The sequence below is a fragment of the Triticum urartu genome, chromosome 2, assembly GCF_003073215.2.
Source record: "Triticum urartu cultivar G1812 chromosome 2, Tu2.1, whole genome shotgun sequence".
Taxonomy (NCBI): Eukaryota; Viridiplantae; Streptophyta; class Magnoliopsida; order Poales; family Poaceae; genus Triticum; species Triticum urartu.
In genome coordinates, this window is record NC_053023.1 from 546,570,289 (window position 1) to 546,581,065 (window position 10,777).

The following is a 10,777-nucleotide window of genomic DNA, read 5'->3' on the forward strand; positions in this document are numbered from 1 at the left end:
ATTTGAAGAAGCTTCAACCTAATAAGCTCGAACCCAAATCGTAGAAATGTATCTTCATAGGATACCCAAAGGAAACTGTTGGGTACACCTTCTATCACAAATCTGAAGGCAAGATATTCGTTGCTAAGAATGGATCCTTTCTAGAGAAGGAGTTTATCTCGAAAGAAGTGAGTGGGAGGAAAGTAGAACTTGATGAGGTAATTGTACCTTCTCCCTTATTGGAAAGTAGTTCATCACAGAAATTAGTTCCAGTGATTCCTACACAAATCAGTGAGGAAGTTAATGATGATGATCATGCGATTTTTGATCAAGTTACTACTTGACCTCGTAGGTCAACCAGAGTACGGTGCGCACCGGAGTGGTAGGATAATCCTGTTCTGGAGGTCATGTTACTTGACCATGACGAACCTACGAACTATGAGGAAGCGATGATGAGCCCAGATTCCGTGAAATGGCTTGAGGCCATGAATTCTGAGATGGGATCCATCTATGAGAACAAAGTGTGGACTTTGGTTGACTTGCCCAATGATCGGAAAGCAATAGAGAATAAATGGATCTTCAAGAAGAAGACTGACGCTGACAGTAATGTTACTGTTTACAAAGCTCGACTTGTTGCGAAAGGTTTTCGATAGGTTCAAGGAGTTGACTACGATGATACCTTCTCACCTGTAGCGATGCTTAAGTCTGTCCAAATCATGTTAGCAATTACCGCATTTTATGATTATGAAATTTGGCAAATGTCAAAACTACATTCCTTAATGGATAACTTAAAGAAGAGTTGTATATGATGCAACCAGAAGGTTTTGTCGATCCAAAAGGTGCTAACAAAGTGTGCAAGCTCCAGCGATCCATTTATGGACTAGTGCAAGCCTCTTGGAGTTGGAATATACGCTTTGATAGTTTGATCAATGCATATGATTTTATACAAACTTTTGGAGAAGCCTATATTTACAAGAAAGTGAGTGGGAGCTCTGTAGCATTTCTAATATTATATGTGGATGACATATTGTTGATTGGAAATAATACAAAATTTCTGGATAGCATAAAAGGATATTTGAATAAGAATTTTTCAAGGAAAGACCTCGGTGAAGCTGCTTATATATTGGGCATTAAGATCTATAGAGATAGATCAAGACGCTTAATTGGACTTTCACAAAGCACATCCCTTGATAAAGTTTTGAAGAAGTTCAAAATGGATCAGTCAAAGAAAGGGTTCTTGTCTGTTTACAAGGTGTGAAGTTGAGTCAGACTCAATGCCAAACCACTGCAGAAGATAGAGAGAAAATAGAAGTCATTCCCTATGCCTCAGCCATATGTTCTACCATGTATGCATTGCTGTGTACCAGACCTAATGTGTGCCTTTCTATAAGTTTAGCAGGGAGGTACCAAAGTAATCCAGGAGTGGATCACTGGACAACGGTCAAGAACATCCTGAAATACCTGAAAAGGACTAAGGATATGTTTCTCATTTATGGAGGTGACAAAGAGCTCGTCGTAAATGGTTACGTCGATGCAAGCTTTGACACTGATCCGGATGACTCTAAGTCACAAACCGGATACGTATTTGTATTGAATGGTGGAGCTGTCAGTTGGAGCAGTTCCAAGTAGAGCATCGTGGCAGGATCTACCTGTGAAGCGGAGTACATAGCTGCTTCGGATGCAGCAAATGAAGGAGTTTCTATGAAGGAGTTCATATCCGAGATAGGTGTAATACCTAGTGCATCGGGTCCAATGAAAATCTTTTGAGACAATACTGGAGCAATTGCCTTGACGAAGGAATCCAGATTTCACAAGAGAACCAAAGACATCAAGAGACACTTCAATTCCATCCGTGATCAAGTCAAGGAGGGAGACACAGAGATTTGCAAAATACATACCGATCTAAATGTTGCAGACCCGTTGACTAAGCCTCTCTCACGAGCAAAACATGATCAACACCAAGACTCCATGGGTGTTAGAATCATTACTATGTAATCTAGATTATTGACTCGAGTGCAAGTGGGAGACTGAAGGAAATATGCCCTAGAGGCAATAATAAAGTTGTTATTTATATTTCCTTATATCATGATAAATGTTTATTATTCATGCTAGAATTGTATTAACCGAAAACTTGGTACATGTGTGAATACATAGACAAATAGAGTGTCCCTAGTATGCCTCTACTTGACTAGCTCGTTAATCAAAGATCCTCTACTTGACTAGCTTGTTAATCAAAGATGGTTAAGTTTCCTGACCATAGACATGTGTTTTCATTTGATGAACAGGATCACATCATTAGAGAATGATGTGATGGACAAGACCCATCTGTTAGCTTGGCATAATGATCGTTTAGTTTTATTGCTATTGCTTTTTTCATGACTTATACATGTTCCTTTGACTATGAGATTATGCAACTCTCGAACACCGGAGGAACACCTTGTGTGCTATCAAACGTCACAACGTAACTGGGTGATTATAAAGATGCTCTACAGGTGTTTCCGATGGTGTTTGTTGAGTTGGCATAGATCGAGATTAGGATTTGTCACTCCATGTATCGGAGAGGTATCTCTGGGCCCTCTCGGTAATGCTCATAACTATAAGCCTTGCAAGCAATGTGACTAATGAGTTAGTTGCGGGATGATGCATTACGGAACGAGTAAAGATACTTGCCGGTGACGAGATTGAACTAGGTATGATGATACCGATGATCGAATCTTGGGCAAGTAACATACAAATGACAAAGGGAACAACGTATATTGTTATGCAGTTTGACCGACAAAGATTTTCGTAGAATATGTAGGAGCCAATATGAGCATCCAGGTTCCGCTATTGGTTATTGACGGGAGATGTGTCTCGGTCATGTCTACATAGTTCCCGAACCCGTAGGGTCCGCACGCTTAACGTTCGATGACGATTTGTATTATGAGTTATGTGATTTGATGATCGAAGTTTGTTCGGAGTCCCGGATGAGATCACGGACATTACTAGGAGTCTCGAAATGGTTGATAGGTAAAGATTCATATATTGAAAGGTTACATTTGGACACCGGAATGGTTCGGGTTGTTTCGGATGAGTTTCGGAGTACCGAGGGTTACCGGAACCCCCGCGGGAGGTTAATGGGCCACCATGGGCCTTAGTGGAGAAGAGAGAGGGCCGGCCAGGAGGTGGTGCCCGCCCCCCTTGCCAATCCTAATTGGACAAGGAGGTGGGGGCGGCGCCCCCCCTTTCCCTCTCCTACTCCTCCTCTTTCCCCCTTTTGCTACTCCGGAAAAGGAAAAAGAAGAGGGGAATCCTAATAGGACTAGGGAGTCCTAGTAGGACTCCCCACAATTGGCGCGCCCCTAGGGGGGGCGGCCTCCTCTCCTCCCCCTTTATATACGGAGGCGGAGGGCACCCCAAAGACACAACAATTCTTCTCTTAGCCGTGTGCGGTGCCCCCCCTCCACAGTTACACACCTCGGTCATATCGTCGTAGTGCTTAGACGAAGCCCTGCGCTGGTAACTTCATCATCACCATCACCACGCCGTCGTGCTCACGGAACTTTCCCTCGTCCTCAACTGGATCGAGAGCTCGAGGGACATCATCGAGCTAAGCGTGTGCTGAACACGAAGGTGCCGTACGTTCGGTGCTAGGATCGGTTGAATCGCGAAGATGTTCGACTACATCAACCGCGTTACTAAACGCTTCCGCTTTTGTTCTACGAGGGTACGTGGACACACTCTCCCCTCTCATTGCTATGCATCTCCTAGATAGATCTTACGTGATCGTCGGATTTTTTTTAAATACCGCGTTCCCCAACATTAGCCGTGTGCGATGCCCCCTCCACAGTTTACTCTTCCGGTCATATTGTCGTAGTGCTTAGGCAAAGCCTGCGCGGATCACATAACCATCCGTCACTACGCCGTCGTGCTGACGAAACTCTCCCACGACACTTTGCTGGATCAAGAGTTCGAGGGATGTCATCCAGCTAAACGTGTGCTGAACTCGAAGGTGCCATACGTTCGGTACTTGATCGGTTGGATCGCGAAGACGTTCGACTACATCAACCGCGTTAAGCTAACGCTTCCGCTTTCGGTCTATGAGGGTACGTGGACACACTCTCCCCCTCTCGTTGCTATGCATCTCCTAGATAGATCTTGTGTGATCGTAGGAATTTTTTTGAAATTGCATGCTACGTTCCCCTTCACTAGACCATGACGCCTAACCGTCTGGAGGATGCATAGACCTCAAAGGTAACAAGCGTAGGTTCCACACAGGAACAATCTCTTTAGTGATGCTCAATCACTTTGGGTGTGTAGGTGTTTGGGTTTGGGTTTTCCTCACTGATAATTTTTGCTCAAAGTCCTTGGAGGATGGGATACTCTCAATGACAAGTGTCAGTCTCTTTCGGAGCGGCCAACCAACTAGTGGTTGTAGGGGCGGCTATTTATAGCCTAGGGAACAACCCGACATGATAAGACATAAATGTCCTTCAATAATATGATCGTTAGGTGGGTGGATATTTTGGGACAGTTGGCACGTAGCACAACACCGGTCAAAAATTTGAGTATCAAATTCCTCAGGGCTATCATGATCCTCACTTGTAGGCAATCCGCACTGGCGAATTCCTAACTCCTCAGTTAGAACAAATTTGTCAGAGACCAGAAAATCTCCGTCTCTGTCACTGAAGAATTTGACTTAACTGTATGAGATTTTCAATGGCTTCACTCGAAAGGATTGGGTAGATGTAGGATTTTGAGATGAGCATCACTTGGAAACTTTTCCTTATTTTTACCTCGACCCCCTTTAATATTACGGTGTTTCCTATGACTCAAGAAAGAGAAAATAAAACTACGAAAACAAAAATCTTCATGCTTCATAATCCTCGCATGAATATCAAGTCTTCAAGGTCACACCAATTTCCTCACTTCCAAAGTCTTCAAGAAAACCAAAGTCTTCAACTGACGACATTCATTTTTAGGGGTCGACTTTCATCGTAAATATTAAACTCCTCATAGACTTATAGACCTGTGTACACTCATAAACACATTAGTACCTTAACCTATAAGTCTTCAATACACCAAAATCACTAAGGGGCACTAGATGTACTTACAGTCTTCGAGTGCTATTTCTACGACAAAGACACCAAGTGCGATGACAAGGGCAACGATAGCCATGGATGATCTTCATAGCTTCGTATGCAGCATACATGCCAATTTTTGTAGTCCAATGGCATGTATTGATGTAGTAGCCGTAAGCTATATGTGAGATTAGGTAGAGGTAGTTTACGAATTACAATGCATGTGGTTGTATGGTTTTGTAGTTTTACTAATGAGGCACCCGGTTGTGAAATCGAACATTTGAGGGGTGACTTGTCACTGTCTGCACTCATGTCCGGACGCGTCCACGAATGTTTAGGATTCTTGAGTAATACAATTCTTTCACCTGCAAAAAAAAGTCTGACTATTGATTTATTTTATTTTTAGAAAAAAAAGTATGATTGTACATGCTCTAAACATAGGCCAACTCATTCGACCTTCAATTGTTTGCGGTTCTTTTTTTTAAAAGAATCAAATTTATTATAAAGATTCATCAGAAGTACAAAGCACCTTAAACATAATAAAAATTACATCAAGGTCTATGGAGCACCGAACAACAATTGTCTCCACCAGCGCTCCCATACCGGAGCCGGTCTTACCTTGTCGATGATAGCCGGGAAGTCTTCATGCACGCGCCACTAAGGACCAACATCCTGAAGCCGCAATCATCATCTTTGAATCCTAAAGTCGATCTCAAGAACCTGACATCAAATATCGTCATTGTGTGCGCACGACGAGAAATCCTAACCTCGATGTCCCAAGGAGCTGGCAGGAATCTACGCCGGAGCTTCATCTAATCCGTCCCAATAAACGAACTTGAGAAGGATCAAAGCCCGGAAAACTTACTCGAAGAAGGACTGTCGCCATTCGTCTAAACGTCGCACCTGCGAGGACTAAAAACCTATCTATCTACTAGGGGGAGTAGACACCAATGACATGTTTGGTAGCCTGCATATACCTCAGACATGCCCGCGCACGAAGAATTTGACCTATTTGGTTATCCGCAATCATTGTTGGGCCGGCATAGCATGGACTTTAAATCACATCTGGGCATGCATCCCAGGGAACCCTTGATTCGGCCATTTTTCATGAGTCAGGCCGAGCGATGTAATGAGTTTGCGCGTGGTTTGTTGGTTTAACTTCTAACCTTTCTATTATTAATCCCTTTTAATCTACACAACGGTGTATCAAATTAAGATAAGCTTTACATGAAAAAAATGCTTATCGATGTTATGATTTCATTTTTGCGATCGGTTCATAGTTTCATCGACCGTAAATATTCAATTTCATTTTCATGTTTGGAGCTATTTTGGATGAATTTTGTTAAATTCATCATGTACGGTCGATCGTTTGAAATTTCCTTTAACTGGTAGCCTCATCTTACAGTTTCACACGGCTTTTGTATTTCACATTTCTATTTTGACGATCGTAGACAAATAGATCTAACTTCTTTCTCGTAAAAAGTATATACGTATATGTGTGATTTGTGTTAATGCCACTCCTTAATTTCAATCTCCTCTTTCGTGTCCGGCTACACCGGCGTTACCGTCGGCATCGCTCTTCTCGGCCCCCTCTCCCGCGTGTTGTTGCACTAGCGTCACCGCCGATGTCATCCCTCTCAACCCCCTCTCCCATGTCCTACTACACGCATGCCGTCGTCGTTTCTGTGTGCATTTTCTCACATGTCTTGCTGCACTGAAGCCATCACCGGCGTAGCTTCTCTCGTCCTCCTCGCTCGCATCCTACTACACTGGCGTTGTCGCCATCGTCGTTCTCTTCCGCGTGTTGTTGCATTAGCGCCACCACTGGCGATGTTTCTCTCAACCTCCTCTCACATGTCCTACTACACTCGTGCGATCGTCGTTCCTCTCGGTCTCCTCTCGCACGTCTTGGTACATAGAAGCCACGTCGGCGTCGTTCCTCTTGGCCTCCTCGCTCGCGTCCTACTACACCGGCGTCGTCGCCATCATTGTTCTTTTCGGCCTCCTCCTCTGCGTCCTACTACACCGACACTGCCATGGCGCGCACACTGCAATTTTTCGCCATCATCCTTTGCCTCAACGCGCGCCCTCCTATTCGTTACTCCACACATGCTATCTCTGCGGCGACGGCGCTAGCAACTAGGTCACCGCGCCGCCGATGGGATTGCTCGCCCGCGACTCCGTGCTTGGACGCGGCGCCACGACCACCGCCCACCGTTGTCACCGAGGCACTGTAATGTAACATTGTGTGTTATGTGTAGTTGTTAACTCTTAATCAAACCCCGTGTATGCAACCAAACAACATGCACTACGATGAGCACAACCAATCGAGCAACCAAACATAGTGCATAGAGGCGTTACTACGATGCAGGGAGAGGAGATGCAGACAACCAATCAACATGCAGATATTGGTTTTTTGCCTGTATATGCTGAACCAGGCCCAACTAGGACAAGTATGCAAAAGGGCAAAAAATGATGCAGGTAACCAGACGTATCCGAGGATTCTTCTCCTTGCCACCGGCCTCCGGAATGGCAGGTGGAGGAAAGGCGAATCCACAGGCTCGCCGGTGGAGATCAAGGAAAGAAAGGCTTTTCCAAGTCGTCTTGTGAGAGAGAGGGAAGAAAAGCCTGTGGTACCTACGGCTTACGCTCACCCGGGCTGGGCTTAGTTAAGAGCGTGATGCCATTTACACCAGGAAGTGATGGAGGATACTCAGTGGCCAGTGTTATCATTCGTCCAAAGATGGCAGGATGCTGCGTGTTCCTGCCAAGCGTGCAGCCAAACAAAACCAAAACCACAAGAAAAAGGGTGAGCAGTGAGTAGAATGGATCGGTGACAAGAAAGAGCATCCTGTGGCACGAGGGCCCGATGAGACCGGACCGCCAGCAGAACCTGTCCGGGGCCAGCTAGTCCAACTCCGACCCAGGCCCAGCCCAGACTGCACGGTTTTTCCCTTTCGAAAAACGGTGACCGCACTTTGTTCTGCACGGCGGCACGTGGAGCGCAAATGGCTTAGGCAGCGTCCCCTGTGGCGCATCCTGTACTCCGGCAGCGGCGAATGGCACATTGGCACGGCACGCGGCCAGGCGTGCTCCGAGTCCAGTAAAATAACATGGCAATGGGGTGCGTCCGTTCTGGCAGCAGGTGGGAGCTTTCGACTGGAATCTACTTTCACCGAGCTGTGGTCTGGCAGGCTGGAGCACGGGCGCGGCCGCCGAAACGCGCCCGAGCCTCAACAGTCAACACCCGCGCAGCTCAATTCACACCCCGCCCCGGTCTCGGTGGATGGGTTGTGGCCTTGTGGGGCCAGAGTAGAGGAAAACTTTTGGAGGGGAACTTTTGGTCTATGGGGACATATGCATCCTATATAGAAAAAAAATTTAGTAATTCAACAAAAAGTTGAAAATTTCTGAAAATATTTTTGAAATAAACTTGACCTTCTATTGTATTCGTGAGAAAAAAAATCCAAGCAAAAAAATATCCCGTTGACTTTTTTTTAAAAAGACAAATTTTTGGCTAAAATAGTGTGAATAATGACCTATAATAGCAAATAAATTTTGTCTTTTTTGCTGTGAGGTCAACTTTTGTTTTTTTTTTCGTCGAGATTTATATACTAGTGCAAAAGTAAGTCAAGTATTTTGTCAAAATAGTTCTTACCTATTTTGACTTTTTATTAAAATATTAAAAATAAAATCCCCATATAGGGTGCATATACAACCAGAAACACAAGTGTATTTCCCAAAACTTTTGGCTTTGTCCTATGCGGCCTGGAGCTGGACTGAAATTGTGCAGATGCAGTTTTGCGCTAGTGGCTCAGTTCTCGGCCGGTCAGGATTCGAATTAAGAATTTCATGGGTATATGCTATAGCGAGGCTGGAGATTCAGTACGTACTTTCTTTGTTTCTTTTTAGTTTGCATATAAAGTTTGATCAAAATCAAGCTTCATAAAATTTGACTAACTTTCTATTAAAAAAATTGACAATCACAATATGGAAATCTATATTATGAGCTGCACCATGATATATATGTTCATATTATATAATTTTAGTATTGTAGATGTTCATATTTTTTGATATAAATTTCATCAAACTTTGTGTAGTTTAACTTTAACCAAATCAAACGCCGAGTAAAAAGAAACGGATGGAGTACTATCTTGGCTTGGTTGATAATCAAGCAGAAGCGCCGCTCAGCAGGGAAATAATGGCTTTTGACAGTATCAAGAGAGTACTTGCTTTGTGAGTATGGGCAATGGGGTACTTAAACCGTATATACGATCGCGTACGTTTCATGATGGCCTTTCGCTCGCACTTGCATTAGGGACATCTGTGGCGCCCTCGGTCCCATGCCCTCGTTCAATACTAGCCATACCCGCGTGGCGGCATGCCTCGCCCTGTCGATACATTACATGTATATATATATGCATTTTCTCATCCTGGATGAAGAATAACTTATTCTACACCCTGGGTGATGAATAGTATCACTATATAAATAAATTATGTTTAAAATACAAATATTTACATTTATATTGATTCACTACGCACAATTTGATATAAGAAAACAAAAAAATACGTTAGAAGACCACAAATATCGCATTTTATGTATGTTTTACACTATGTTTTACGTTCGTAATTTTACGTAACATAAAATATTTTTTACGGCGAGTATATATTTTCTTACGTTCTCTTTTTACGTATGAAATAAGACAAAATTTATGGAACCTAGAAATACGGTGCATTGACGTTAAAATAGAGAGGGGTGAAGAATAACTATTCCTCACCCAGGGTGACGAATAGCGCGACCCTATGTGCATGTAATAAAAAAATCAGAGCTTCATGTGTATAAGTTTGTAGTTGTAAAGCTGTCTACAAGAAGGCAAATTATATATGCACATAAATAACTTGAAAGGATACATTTATTATCACCATGAGTGTTACATCTTGCTAGATGGAAAGCATACATTGCCATTTCAATAGATTTGCCGCACGCATGGCAACACAACATTGTGAAAACAATATATTACAAAATCCATTGCTAACACGCAACACATTTCGACATGACGCATAGACAGGGCACGTCGTTGATGTATGCATTTTCTTGGTAACAAACAAAGAAGTCAATGTGTACTACAAAAATTGTGAAAGATACATAGGCACATTGGTAGTTTAGCACCTTGCTGAAATAGTAACGATCACAAATCACAAAAGAGAGACTTCACTGATTACTTCGAGGTCATGTTATAGCATATTGTCGGGATTGCGTAATCAGCATGACATTGTACTGCAATCCAACATTCAGGCCATATTTTATCTCAATTCTAACAAACAAATTTCAAAATGCTCGCCTTAGTGAGATCATATTGGTACAAGAAGCATGATCAAGTGAAAACACTAAAAAAAGTGACAACACTTTGGTATATGAATTTGGTAAAAGTTGCATCGCTAAGCGACCAATAAGTACCTACATCATGAAAGCAAAATCTATGGCTAAATAGTAATGTTTCCCCACGGCAACATTAGCTTAATAATTCTATTGTTCGGCAGTAAACCTTCCATGTGTAAAGGAGTATTTGTAGATTATTTCGAAAAATAGAGTACCTCCCATATTAAAAATATATTAAGAAAGGCATGGACATCCAATCATTCATTGGATGGGCAGCAAAGCAAACCTAACATCATCAGAACAAAGGTGGCATGCATGCATCAGACCAATTATGTTTAAATGTAATCCCAAAGTTCTT